The sequence below is a fragment of the Neopsephotus bourkii genome, unplaced genomic scaffold (assembly GCF_033783945.1).
Source record: "Neopsephotus bourkii isolate Nb327-2 ecotype Australia unplaced genomic scaffold, CSIRO-AGI_Nbou_v1 NB_1511, whole genome shotgun sequence".
NCBI classification, from domain to species: domain Eukaryota; kingdom Metazoa; phylum Chordata; class Aves; order Psittaciformes; family Psittacidae; genus Neopsephotus; species Neopsephotus bourkii.
Genome location: NW_026901987.1, coordinates 4,818,217 through 4,834,017, shown reverse-complemented (window position 1 = coordinate 4,834,017; position 15,801 = coordinate 4,818,217). Strand labels below are relative to the sequence as shown.

Below are 15,801 nucleotides of genomic sequence, written 5' to 3'. Positions count from 1 at the left end.
CACAAATGCTGTCTTCCCCTGAAAAATCTTTACATTTTCAGAGATACCTGAAAGTCACCGGTAAGCCTTCATTTTTGGTTTGGGCATTTTTTTAGGATCCCCCAAACACCCCTATCCCCTCAAATCAACACTAATTGAAGTTTTTTATGAAAGCTGAGATACAGTGGAAAAGGCAAAATCTACTTATGGATGGATAAATAAACTCTCACTAGTTGTTTATTTATAATATTTATTTATATTTCTGATGCTTGCTTATTTATGTGTCTATTTATTTATTATGGGGATCTATTTGTTTAGTTATTTTGATAGATAAGCTTCAGTTGATTTTTGATGCTTTACCTAACATAATATGTTATTGACCTGCTGGAATTATGGTTTACTGCTTGGTGAATATCACAGGTATATTTTGTTAAAACAGGTCCTGGCCTGTAACTGGAAACGTTCCTTTCTGCTTTTGTGAGGTTAGAGTTGATCTACAGGTTTGTATTTCACAGCCAAAGCAGCAAGTAGTGCATTAACTTTTACAAATGAAAATTATCAGACTGTCATACCAATATTCAAATCTAAATTATAGTGCTACACATTACTGTCTCTGTGATGATACTAGAGGAAAAAAACTGTCACACTGAGGTTGCAACATGTAGATCACACCATGTTGATCACACATCAGATGACCACACTCTATCATACATGGTATGGCTTTCAGAACAGCAGACTAAACTGCAGTGTGTAAGTTAGTAACAAAAAAAAAAACAACCAAACCAAACCCAACCCAACCCCCCAAACCCAAAAATAAAACAAAAAAATCTATCAGACAGTATCAAAGCAATCACTGTCAACTCAGTCTGATTTTAATAGACTGTCAAACTAAACCCTTAATTGAATTTAAATACTTGTTTAAAAATGAAGTAAGTCACTAAATAGGAAACTGAGGTATGGTCAGGTATAAGAGTTCTGTCAGTCTCTGTTTTCCACAGATTTTATTATATTGTGTTAAAAGAGCAACTACAAAACCTAAAATTTGTGAGCAACTTTCTTCTGGTACTGTATTGCTTTAAAAAGATACAGTACAAACCAGCCTTATGTAAATTATTGAAACTTTTAATCTTGTTTTTATAAACTTTTAAATACATGCCACTTTTCCTTTTTTTGAACTGAAGGATGAAATATGAACACAAGCAGAACTGTCACTAAGCGCTGAAGAGAATTAAGGTAGTGATCATATCCCTTCTAATGTGATGTACATTACACTGCTGGGACACATTCAGACTAACAAAATATGTGTAAGTTTATATATACAGATCTTACAAATTAGAGCTGAAATAGCTCTAAAGTCTCACAGTAAACTCAAAACAATTTAATAGCCAAATTATCAGTGTCTACTTCTGAAATGAGGCGCTATCTTTGATCACAGGCATGCTACTTATTCCACATCCCCCAGCTTCCTCCTCTCTGAAGTAAGAGAATCCATTGTTCCACACTACTGGACTTGTGATTCAGTAGTATCAACCTTTGGATGCCAAACCAATTTAACAATGAGCTACTGTTTAAAATCCCCATAAAAGAAAATCCATTTTCTGAACAAGCATAATCTGAAAGATAACAATATTAAATACTCAAAATAAATGAAGTGACATTGTCCATATTTTAATGCAGAGGTGCATTTTAATATGGAGAGATGCTAAACTGACAAACAGGAAAAATAGATATAAACATTGTATTTAAATTGCTTCCAAGTCTATCCTTATTCATTTGTACTTTAAAGAATAATTGCCTTGCACAAGCCACAGAAAAGGATGTAACAGATTGATAAATTAGAGTTAATCATAACCAAGTACATGGCAGACTACAATAAACCTCTATTCCTCTGCTCCATGTTATAAATAGCAGAAAAAGCACAAGGAGAACTAAGGGGAAAGAATGCATTTCTTTATGACCTTATTTGAAAGATAAACTCCTTGGGGAAATACAATTTATTCAGATTATCAAGACCCTGCTGTGCAAATCTACAGTCTGGGAGCACACTACAGAGATCAAACAATATTTACTTTATTCTGTTGGGTATAAAAGCTTTTAATGAATGCATAATTAAGACAGAAATAGTATATACAGCTTTAGAATTCCACTGCCAAGCCAAGCCATTAATATCTGAAGTATCATACCCAGTTGTAACTCCACCTGCTTCCTATTTAGATTACAACACTATTATAAATCAAGGTATTAAATGACTAGCCCTGCTGCTGTAACACAGAAGACACTATTTCCCCTTTTCCTAAAAGGGGTTCAGCTTCTTTAAAGCAGAAGAGTAAGTGCGAGGTCTCTGGGACAGGGATATGATTACTCAAAATCCTTAAGTAATCCTTAAGAAATCCTTAAGAGAACCTTGGTCTTTCAGGTTCTCTTCTATGTTAAATACTCTGAACCAGCTGCACCATTCAGAAAGAGCCTTGACATAAATCATAGCAAAGACTATCTAAATAGATAAGGTACTGTGCCAAATGAAAAATTGTAGTGACAATTTTTCCCCTGACAACAAAAGGGATCAGCATAATTTTACGAGAAAAGAAAGCTGGTTCTGTTGGTTCTAGCTCTTCTTTCTACATCAAGGATCCAGTTCTGCAAAACCTCATACATTTGCATAAGAACCAACAGATCATGCACATACTAAAGAGCACAGCAACAGACATATATAATTCAAACTAAGCATAAGCACAAATCCTTCAAAACCCATACTTCAGATCTAACTCGAAACTTGCCTCCACTAAATACCAAAGACTTCCAGTTGAACCATAAAAAAAAATTTTGTGGAAGCCTGGTCACAGTGAAACAGCTGGGTCAGAATTTTGCAATGAATAAACCCACACTTACATTAGTAGATCAATGCAGACTGTAGGTGTATTTACAGGCACACTAAAGAATGTCTTTTTAAATGACTTATTTTATGAAATTAAATTTTTCTGGTTGATCACTGCTTTCTCAACATTTTCTACAATTCCTGCTTTTGCTTGCTCCTTCAAGCATGAAAAGTTATTTTGCATCCACACCATTATTTCAAAGTAGATCTGGGCCTAAGTACAAAAGCAAGAAATCAAAAAACATTTCAGCCCTGTTACTTTTCTTTCTGCCTTATAATTATTTTTTCTTCTCACTTAGTGTTTCCCTGTACCTGCTTAGTTTCCAGGTTCAACCTGCTGGCTGGTGCTAGCAAGCGCCCTCTTTGAAGGCATTGAAGAAGCCTGAGACCTTCACAGTGGAAAGGCATGACATTCTCAGATTGCTCATGTGATGAGATATCTGTGTGGCTTCCAAAAATAAAGTGAAACATGCCATATGCAGATACACAAACATAAAACTTAAAAACTAAACGTTTTCTAGAATCTCACATAGATTAATCTAAATTACTAAATAGTACAAATATTTTCAAATGGCAACCCAGTTAAGTATTGTAAGTGACCCTGGTTATACATGCCTATTATATAACGCATAAATGATTATGTGTGTTATGGAAAGAAATACAATAATGAAACATTAAGACTATACAGTTAAAATTCGATGTTACTATTGGAACAGCCACAGGTAGGGTACTGCAGAGTTTTCAATAGCTGATTTCTCTTGCTAAACAGAGGCTGCTGTGGGGAAGTTTTTTAATTTGGTTTATTATTTTAATTTATTTTTTTAACTGCTTCTAGCACAGAAACTCCCCAAATAAAAAGCTTCACGTCTTGCCAGGTATTCCTGGCAAGATAACAGCAGCTATCAGTATTACTTATCAAGTAAAGAGACAGGGATGAAACAGAACACTGAGATCATCTAACCTCTCACCTGGCCTTTTTTACACCATTTCAGACTGCCAAAACCCAAAAGGCGGGTTTTATGAGATTGATCAATGTTTACACATTTTGCCAATTCTGAAAGCCTGACTTTTCTTCAAACACTAGGAATGGTATAATCCTGCATGTCCAGCAGAAATCACAGGATATTGGTAACTAGTCTTTACAGATATTTTATCACTTTATAGTTTTGCAAATTCTTCAGTTACTACAGTGCTTAAGGAAAGCTGAGAACTACTTGGCTAATCCATCAACAATGCGTAATCTTCCATATTCCATGTTCACTTTGGTTTTTTTGCTAATATTATTATATCAAGAAAGCAAGTTTTGCCCTTTAGAAACCCAAAGTTCACACAAGTAGCAGTTACAAAACTATAGACAAGAGTAATAAAGAAAAATAAGACTGTACAAAACTATTTCTTCCAATTCTTTTTCAGACCCTAGTAACAGTTTAAGGCCACGAGAATACAGGAGTGGAAGCCTATTCCTTTGCTATACTGGACAAGCTCATCAAATCATCTTCATCATAAATTAAGAGAGATCCATCTTAAAACTCTTTTCTTGCTCCAAACACTACTACAAGAATGTTCATCTGATTTTGAGACTCCATCTCCTAATTTCCATCTTAATTTACACAGTTTATGTACATTTGCTCCTGTGCCAATGCTTACAGTTTCAAAAGCACTGTCTTCCTCCCTGCTCCCTCCTCGTCCTTCCCCTAGTATTTATTATATCATAATATTTATTTATTTATTCCTTTGGTATATTTATAGAAGACAATCATATTCTTCCTCAGCCCTCATTTTCCGAGGCTAAATAAGCCAAGCTCTTTTAATCTACTCATGTAAAACAAGCCTTCCTGATCATCTTAGCTGCCCTTTTCTATACCTCTCCCAGTTTGCCTTAATTTTTTCTTCTGCATGGGCAAAATCTTCACAGTACTCTTATTTTTTAGCAGTACACCAGCATTAATATTTCTTTACCAGTATAAATTACCTTTCATGAAATATCCTAGACTCAAACTACCTTTTTCTTAATAGTATCATGTCAGTAGCTCAAAGTTACCATATGATTTAATGCATGAGAATTCTTGGTAAACTTGGTCCTCAAGTGAAACACATTACTAAGAAAGAGACTGACAGGAAAAGACCATTGCTCTTCCACATTAAAAATATTCAGAATGGAAGTAGCTCAGTATGAGTTGCTGTCACTTGAAGAACTTCCATTGCCACCCCCTCATCAGCCTCTAGAAAAAAAAAAAAATAGTCTGGACATTCTCAGTAATAACTTCTTTAAACTTTGCAGCTAAAAAAATCACATCCCACTCTAGCTACACAGTTCACAACTCGTTCCACAGCTAAGCAAGATCATGTCTGCACTATTGTGGATCACATCATAATGACAAAACCTGAAGGCTGGAAGTCTGTTTCTGTTTTGCTGCTTAGGATTCACTTTGGAGCCCTGGCAGGCAAGAGAAAGACAACACTACTTTCAAATGCAGAAGCATGGAAAAAAACCCAGACCAAAGACCAGGAATGCAGATCCAAACAAGAAGCCCAGAGAAAACAACTGTACTGAACTGAATGTAGCAGCAGAGCTAGGATCACAATCCAGAGAAGACTGGGTGTTTGATAGTTCTTCCAACTGCTCTGCTTAAATGCAAATGAATAATGACAAAGATGGATAATAGCAGGATAGTCACTAACTGAGAAAGGAAGTCAACACTCAATGTTGCGCTAAAGAACAAGCAACATATTCCCAAATTATCAGCATACTAATGTTAACACTGTAGGTATAAATACAAACAGAGGAAGTGGTTGTGTGCAAAGAATATATAACATGATTCACACAACTTTTTCATAATCTTTTAATGACATTTATTTCGGGAACATTTCAGTGATACATACACGTGCTCTGTAATAAACCCAGCAAGGGACCACTTTTCTTGAAAACCTGTTCCTGCTTTAGAACCTCAGGTAACAGCTTGTCACCAAATGCTTAAGGATTACAAAGCTAATAAACACATCTGAAAACTGGAAAAGGGTAACTGTAGTAAGCTGGACATCTAATATCACCAGAGAATTAAACAAGCTATCTAAAATGCGTGGAATGATGAGTTAATTAACACAGACAAATTCAAATCTCAAATGTATGCGAAACAACCCAGAGCAACAAAACTTTCTCAGAATTTTAAGGCATTATGTGATACAGTACAGAAAGGCCGAATCCAGCACAGGATAACACTGATTATAATTGATAGACAACATAGAATCAGTCACGAATTTGAAACCAGTAGTTCCCAATGCATTATAAAAATCACATCACCCAACTATCTACTAACTTTTGACTGGTGTGAAAGGAAGAAGGGATTGGTAGGGGAACTGCTTATTTGGAAACCTCAAAACAGCTAATCTTCATAAATTTACAAGAAATATTGGCAGAATACAATGGGATAAATTTAACACAATGAGTATTATGAAAAGTTGAGTGTTATATTTCATAAATTTCATGTATTACATACTTTTAGTAGGATGGATCAAAGATCTGATCTCAAAATGAAGTTATTAATGTTAAGTTATAAAGCAGTTTAACCTTTCCCAGCAAAGTCCTCAATGGATTAGTTCTTGATCCAATACTGTTAACGATTTAATTGAACTAGACAAAAGAAAGTTTTGCCTGCAGAGTTTACAGAAGGCTCTTCAATAGCAGTGGAATAACAAGTTATGAGAATGACAGAATATGACAATTGTATGGCTTTCCTGGCAAAGTGGTCATAAATGGCAGCACCAGTTGTCTGAAGAGAAAAAAAAAAAAGGCTTAGAAAATGCACATCAAGTGCTGTTCAATAAAAGACACACACACACACACACAGACACCCACACACACCCACCCCCTTTGCTGCTTCAGCATTGAATTTTTAAGCTACGACTCAAATATTGGTCCCAGTTCTGAAGTCCACACTTTAAAGCTACAAAAATATTATAGGCCTGCAAAACAACTTCGCAAGATTCAAGGTGCTCAACTTAGGTTTTTAAAGAAAGACTCCTGGGGAGTTTGACCTTGAGCAAAGATATTTATAAAATGGAGAGAATATATAAAAGCAAAAAAATTCTGGCCAAATTTTCAGAAAATGGTTTCTGCCTCATGAATGTAGGATCAAAGTTATCCTGGCCACTGGACTAGGAAGTACAGGACTGTTTGCATTGCCTTTGTGTAATTATGAACATTTTGCAACTTTGCAGTAAAAAAAACCCAAACATCTACTGCGATGAAAACTATTTTTTGCCAACTGCCTGTACAGTAAAGGAGGATATATTTGCACAATCTGATATCTGAGGTTACATGCTTTCACATCCCTCTGAAGAGCAAGAGACTTGTTACAGCTGCAGGAAAATAGGAAGGTAATCAGCAGTTTCAAACAGGGTACAAGAACCTGATTGTAAATATGTGAATGTTAAAAAGGCAACATTTCTATTTTATTTATCTGCATTTCCTCTGGAATGTCTATGTTCCTGCAATATCTGACCTCAACTCAAAAATCACCAAGAAATTTTTTGCTCACAGCACTAAACAAGGCAAATTCTTATTTTACAGAGAAAAAAGGAGAGGAAGAGTAATTTCCCATGATGCAGAAGACAGAAAATCAGAACCTTGAGTGCTTGGAACCCAGTCCAGTGCTCTAGCTCTAGTAGTTACATAATTCTGTTTCTTCTTCACCACACCCCCAACTTTAACACAATTCATTTATACAGCTCAACATATCAGCAAATGTCTGTAACATGTTTTGTATAAGCATTATTTCTCAGTAAAATAAAACCCTCTACAACACTCTGTCCTAAATTTATGCAGTGAAAAGAACATCTCTCCCTCCCCTGACTAGGAGCTGTGCTGATTAGTAGGTTTACTACATAATAATCAGAACTGATTTCAGGAGGTAAACAGGATAAAAATGCATAGTAATAGTTGACACAAAGAAAAGTAAAAGAATGTAAAGAATTCTGGAAACAATACTGAATGAAAAAAAAAACAAACCAACCTCCACTATATGTGATGATCAAGGGGGATTTGCTTCTATACTAAATATTGTTAGGGATTCACTTATCACTCTCAGTCAGCAATTATTATAAATATAACTCTCAAACCCAGAAGACCTAGAAAGAGCAAAGCCCAAATGTAAAAAAGCGGACATTGGCTCAATGTCCAGTCCAACATTTCTGACATCTGATCTTCAATGGTACCAAACAAGTCACAAGTCTTCCTCAAACTAACGCATGTGAACGTTCACACTGCTGAAGATGCCAAGTATCAAGAAAGCATGAGCCTTCAAAGATCATGCTGACTTTTATTCATTTAGTGTCTAGCAGCTCTTACTAAGAATAAAAAATAACTCCCCTGCACCCAAAATTTCAAACAGCTAACAGTCAGGACTTCTTTTACAGCTAATGGTCAAGATTCCTTTTGCTTTATGACCAAGGCTTCCTTGCTCTATGACCCTCACTATCCAAAAAACACAGAAGAGAAAAATACTTAATCAATGCATTGCATATTTAAGAGACATAACCAAATGAAAAAATTCTCTCTGCCTTCAAGATTTCACCTTGAAGACACCACCTTTAAGAGCAGAATAAATCATTGCAGGCACAATTTCTAAGAGTTCACAACTATAGACATATGCCAGTACCTAAAAATCATAAAGTATATGAAGAGACCGTCTTCTGTGTCCCCCTTTAAAGACAATGAGAAAGAAGCCAGACACGCTTCAACGGAAAATTGGAAGGGCACTTAAAGGAGGGATATAGCTCAGCTACTTCAATAGGAATGTATTTCTGCAGCTAATCTAACAAGAACAGTCACTGTTTCTTAAAAATGAACCAGAGCTTACTGAAAAAATCTTTAGCCAATGCTTATTCCATGCAATGTTATAAAAATCAGTGTAGTTTTTTTATTTTCAAATACAAATTTTAGTAAGTGTTACTGAAACATCCAAATTTCAAAGATTTTAACCACACACCTAAAAGCAAAACACTGACAACAGCTTACCACATATATCTAATGTTGCTTCTTTTCCCCCCCACTCTGAAATATTCGCCACACACACTGATAATTTTTGCTGCTACTTTCATTCCTTTTCAAAAAGTTCCAATAGCCTGTTCAGCTTTTGGTCCAGGGCTGAATGGTGCTATACAAGTCCAGAACTTCATTAGGACTTTTCACCAGTGGTGTAAAATACACATGCAAGTTAAGACTCACAACAGTATCTAGGTAGTGAAATACTTTCAAGTGTAGTTATAGCAAACACTCAGTATCACTCTGGGTGTCCTTGACATCACTATTGTATACAAATACTTTCTGCATACTTCAGTGGCCTATGAAGATGGTAATGCTGCAAATATGAGTAAAAATATTGTGAGGCAGGCAAAACCAAAATATAAGCACGCAAACACTGATTTCATGCCTGGTGTGTGACACTGGGCTTGTCCCCTAGCTTTTTCCATGTCTGCACTACTCCATTTCAAGACAGTGGGAATTCCTATCCCACTGTATTCTGGGGGCTAAACATACCTGAGGTTACTACAGTACTTTCCCCATGAAAAACATGCTCATTTGAGATGCAAATTTGAGGCCTTTTGCATATATAATTAGAACACGTGGCTTATAGTAAACAAGAAGAAAACACTGAAACTGAATTTAGAAAAAAAAACCTCCTTTGAGTGGGTCTGGCCACTTTCACAACGAAGGTGATACTGCAGAGCAAGTCCAGACAAAATACTACTACCCCTCTAATCCAGAGGGACATGACAGTTCCTATAAGCATTACGGTAGAGAAAAATCCATGCATTACCAGCTCAGTTCCCACTGAATCACAAATAAAAGTCCTGGTTTCAGTCATCCAGGATCCAGTGCCACCTTACGCAGCTAAACGTACTCTGTGGCAGATATCACAAATTCTGTAAGACACTGTTGAAACAGATGAGAAATCTAGCAGCAACTTCCTCCAAATTAATAAACAGCTGTTTAGAATAGATTACACAGGAAAAAAAAGTGAATAAAGTTGCAAATATTATTCAGTTTGGAATAACACACTTGAAGGACATTATTGATCATTAATAAAGTTGTTGATACCACTAATCTTTAGGTTTGTACCTTTTAATTTTTAGAATTAGTGACATGAATGATGCCAATTTATAACTTTGAAAACTCTGATTACATATTGGCTGAAGACTCAGTAAGACAGCATATATATGTTTATATTCATTTGGGGCTCAAAACCTATTCAATACCCTGGACAGGGTATTTTGTTTTTAATAGAATTAATCTACATCACAATTCTATAGCAAAATACTGGCTCCCTGGCAAAGCCTACTCTGATGCAGTTGTGCAAAAAAAACACAGATGATGGAAAGTGCAAAAATGCTGTTTTCACTAACTGCTGCTAAGAGATCACTATGGAAAAGTCTAAATTGCAAACACTGCCAAACTGGGGGTGTATGAACTTCGATAGCTAACCAAGTTTTGAAAGGACAGTCTCATCTATTAAACTGATTGTAAAATTAAAATAAAATTTACTGGGTCTTTTTAATAGCTTTTAAAGATGGAGCACTATTTTCCTCAGTTTAATATTTCAAGTGCTGAGTTGCCTCTCAAATTCCATCAAATAATACATTTTCTCATTCATTTTCTTAAGATTCTCCCCCTGCTTAACATTTCCAACCTGAAATTGATTCTCATGAAAATAATAAAATGTTTAAAAATATAAAGTATAGAGGAGGTAACTTCACAATTATAAGGAAATTAAAAAAAAAAGAAGTTTATTTTGGCTATGCCAACAAGATGGACAATTAACTCCCTACCACAGTAATACTTATGAGATAAAATCAGATTGTAACTCACTTCAGGACCAGTGTTCTCTTCAGGTTCACAGGTTACAAATGATTTATAGTCACTATGTGGTACTTAACATTCTGGCTTTTCCCACATTGATAAATACTTTATAGCCAAAGCATTTACATGTTTCAGAAATACCTTTGCTAAAATGGCTTAACACAACTAGAACTGCTTTAGATCAAAGCAAAATTAAATAAAATGTCCCTCTGCTTCTTTACAGGACATAAAAAAATAAAAATGCTCCGTATTATCTGGTGCCTGTATTCCTGTTCTTTCACATTAGAGCTGTAAGTCTCCTCTTTCAGGTCACGTCTTCCACATAAAAGTGCTAAACTAATGCCGCTTAATGACAAATTAATGTCCATGAATAAAAAATACACCTCTAATAGCATAGAGTAATTTGCCATTACAATATCATCATTGGACATGCCCCTGGTTTAATACGATGTATTTAATTCATAACTTAATGAGTGATATATAAAAAGAGAGAGATGAACCCTGCAATTACATTTATGTGAGTCTGTCACCTTATTTGTAAAACCTTAGAGTCATTTACATTCAAATTAGAACAAATGAGTGATTTCACAAAGTGCAGTGATAAATGACCATTGCTGCAAAAGACAGAACTGTATTTCCTGTGAAAACATTAACAGTTTCCTATTATTTGTTAAAAATTACAATGCATATTGCCCAGTGTTGTGTGAATAATGACTTTTTTACTGATTAGGTCAGAAGACTAATACGGAGTAAAAATAAATAATTTTTCTTCTCATTTTTTCTGATTTTCCCTGGAATTTATCTGCTCAAACTGTTATGGACTCACAGTGCCACCTGCTGCCCACTCCTAGGGAGGAAGGGCTCGACTGCCTCATTTCAAGTCCTGTTCAGTCTTTTGGGTTTCATCTCGTGCAATCAAACGTTTTCCTGCCAGACTGCTAACAGGGCATGTCGCTGAGGACATCAGCGGTTAAGGAGGGCTGCACTACCCAATTACAAATACTGCCATTTCTGGGGATCATGCATCTAAACTACCTCAATTAGTAAGGGGAATTAAAAGCCAAAGACATTGGGGGGGAGGAGGGACAGAGGAACATAAAACATTAGTATTGATCAGATGGTAATAAAACCAAAGAAGAATTTTGTGCACTAAGCATTCTGGGATTCATCAGCCTCTCTTTACAACTTTATAAAAATACTAGAAAGATTCAAGGCAGGAATCTTTCAAGGGCTCAGGGACAGAAAAGGTCAGGTAAGGAAGGCCATATTGGCTAGAAAGACAACATGAGAAGGGCAGGGAGGGAAACAGGGAAGCAGTCCTGCTTCTTTGTTCCTATTTAGAAACACACACCATAAGCTGCTCTCCTTTCCTGACAGGAACTGCAAAGAGAAGAAGATGTAGCAGTGTCTACCTCTTCTCAGCTTCTCACCCCTCCTGTGATTCATGCAGAAGACCAGCAATGTGTATCCATACAAATAACTAAGCAGCTTGGAAGCTTTAAACGTGCCAGCAACAATAAACTTTGATACTGCAGTCTCATTCTTCACACATCCATCAGCAGTTCCAATTCGGTTTTATCAATTATTACTTCATTACGAAAAGCAGAACACACACACAAAGTCAGCAAGTTCCTCATGATAGTTGCACCACTTTCTTTAAGAGTTAACACCCCAGGAGCAGAATATCCACTATCGCATTGCAGCTAAATAGCAGCAAGTGGGTTACAGTAAGAATGGGATTTAAGGTGATGTGGTTTACAATTTTTAAGCTCCTCATTGGCGCCAACAGAAAAAATGGAGAAAACCCCCATAATTTTTTTTCCCTAAGTGACACTCTAATTTGAAATCCTCAGTACTGCATTCATGTTATATATATGTGTATATATATATATATATAAACTTGTATCTCTGTAATTTAGCGTATCTGTATGTTAAAGAGAGGAAATAAATTCCTGAAGTTATTTTTTGAGCTTTATACAAAAACTTTTCTAATGTCTGTCAATAGCTCAATGACTTGACAGCTGACAAAACATGCTCCTTCAAAAATCAGCAGGCTAGCACGCCAATAACTGACTAGCTACATAGAACTGAAAACCAGGAAAATGCAAGATGACGTTATTTCTGTCTACTTTGTATTCTTAGTATGGGAAGGTCCCTCTTTCCACCATGGGATAAAGTTGGTAGACTCAAGTTTGATAGTGGTGGCTTTATAAAACACCACTCTAATTCTGGAGGAGTGGAGGGCTGGAGAGTGTGCATGTGTGTACTTCGATTAGAAACTCAGTATTAGTTAAAAAAGGCAAGCCTGGGTTGCTACATGACCTTTAGATTATTTTTTTTCCAGCAGTTTAATTTGCTCTATATTAAAAACCCAGGAGCTAAAATCCCAACTGAACCGGGGCATCTAGCAATGCAAAGGTGATGCTCTCAATCTCAGGTGTAAGAATTAATTCATCTCTGAAAGAGTGCATCTTAGTGAAAGTAGGGACTGTGTTGTTGGCACTGTCCAAATGGAGACGTCACATTAAAAAAAAAAAAAAAGCTTTGAAACTCTCTAAACCATGCACACTACTTTTAGATCCACAGGCAGGTTCATTTGTAGCTTTTTCCTTTTAAAATCAGTAACATACTTCAATCTATAAACACATTCAAATAGTTTAAAATTAGTAAAAGAAAAGATCCGAATCATTAGGTGTTCATGCACTATAAAAATTCTTGTTTCATAAGCCTAAATTGACCATTACAGTAGAAGGTTAAAAATCAAATGCCCCTACCCAAGACAATTTGCCTGCTTCACTTACTACCAAGAATTATTCCAGGAGGTTTTATTTTATCATTTGAGGGTTGATTAATCTAATTTTTGCATTCTAAGGCTGATCATGCTGTCTGCTTCTGTGTACAAGAATCCAGAGCATACAATACAGAGGCAGTTCCAAGAAAATTCCAACTGACTGCTGCTATAGAGTGCTGGATTTTTTTCAAGCTCATCTTAATCACCCACCTAAAAATATCCTTTTCATCTTAAATTAGCCCTCTTTAAAGACACTACAACTGACATCAGTAGCAAGAGGCAGCTATACCTGTGGCTGAGTTCTATTTACTCTAAAAGGTAATACAGTACAATTATGAATTAGCAGGGAACTTAATGCAGTTAAAATTAACAGGAAAATCGGCGTAAAACTTTCAGCTTCCACTGACACAAAACCATTTATGATCCCCAGAGCAATTTTTAACAATCAGAGTAACTTTAATGGCAATCAGAGTTGCTGCTTATGTCTACTGTACTTGCTGCTCCTAGCTGCTGTGAGAATAGGAAATGAATTCCAGCCATTGAGTACAAGGGCAGTCAGCTAACATCCCTTGTAATAAGGCTGCATTTAAAATATGCAACTGTCCAAACAATCAATATAAATGATACCCCAGACTCTGTCCAACATGTGAATTTATTTTGTTTTTCACAAAATCAGCAGAAATTTATAGGGGTAAATGCTAACAATCCTGCAATGCCCTGCCTCTCAGAAATGAGTGCATTGCTTTGGGCAGTTCTGCAGCTTTAAACCCCTCACTCACACCTGTCACCTTATTACCTTGAATGTAACTCAGGCTGTATATAGAACTCCACTGAAAACAATAATACTGGATTTCAGAAAACACGGAAAAATCACTTAGCTTTAAGATTTCAAATATAGTCCCAGATCCCTGAATGCCAGTGAAAATCAGCCTTTAGTTTTAAGATCTGATTACTAAAGCTACACTCACACAATATTGAGTTGATGTTGATCACTGGAAGGTAGTTTCATTGAAAATGCATATTCTCAATAGTATTCCCTCATTATTAAGACTCTGACTGTTGAAATAATTTGCAGTTTGTGTCTCTCTTTGTTACTGAATACACAAATAGCTGAGGAAATAGACAAAATTTCTTACATCTACTGCCAGTTATATAACTCAGACATGTTCAAACAAACATTTCTATGTTCTGAATGAATCTTTTAACACATTTCTTCTCTTGCATAAGAATAAAGTTGTCATGTACCCTTCAGAAAAACATTTACAAGCTTTAAAGTACAAAATAGGTCACCAACAATCAACAACCAAACTACCTCAATTTAAGTCCATTCTTGGGTCTCCATCACATTCAACACCTTCAACTAGCTTTCTCCTGCCCTTTCAAAGTCCAAATAGTAGGACAGTTGCAGTCCACTGGAACTCTAAAGGCTAAAACTTCTTCCAAAAAGGAAACAAGACATTCCAATAACCTGTTCCAATTATATTTCAGAATCTACCTGTTGGCTGCAACTGTCTGCATTAGCCTCCTTTGAAAAACCTCAGCTAAAACAGACAAACAGTCTGAGCTGGAAGAGGAACTAAGAAAAAAGGTTTTAGAGAACTGGATCTGCACTCTGCAAGCAAATGCTATGCGCAATCACAGACCTTAGTGCAATTCAAGACACACAAAACTCAAGTCTTCAGCTTAACTTTTCCACACCTATGCAGCAGCAATACAGCTAAGAACAATCATACTGTCTTATTGTTTGTTTAGGTTGAGACAGATGTATGAGATTTCACGCCTTATTTCAGTGTTTAAAGTACCTGAAAGTTATGCAGATGACATGATCGGAGAGAGTCATGAATATGTATGCGACTCAAACAAAATACGTCAGCATGCTTCAAAAAAACATTCCCCTCTACAAGTGAAGCTAAAAACAAGCCCCCTCCAAACAGCAAAGGCCGGGGAGTAATCGTAATTCAAGATATGACACTGTTGAAGCAAGTGAGGAAGCCTGTGAAACACAAAGCTGGAATTTAGACCTAAAGTAAGGGATGCTTGGGCATTCCTCTTGTTGGCAAGTAGAGAAAATATGATCTACAATTGTTTTAAAATAAAACCCAGTAAATTTTCAAGCCAAAATGAGAAGTTTTCCAGTGAGAAAATGGAATCAACATTAGATGCTACAGAACATTTGGTAATGTGAAGTTTATAGATGATAAAATGCATTTAATAAATTAGCAGTGTTGCCAGAAACCTCCATTGCATCCTGCTATCATAAACATCTTGGAAATCAATATTACTTAATTGGGTGGGAAG

At 36.0% G+C, this 15,801-nt stretch overlaps 1 protein-coding gene across 3 annotated transcripts in view; it reads right to left on the bottom strand.

The window, feature by feature from the left end:
- Nucleotides 1-15,801, bottom strand: part of KLHL32 (kelch like family member 32) — a 123,001-nt gene that overhangs the window by 42,273 nt on the left and 64,927 nt on the right. The window lies entirely within an intron of this gene.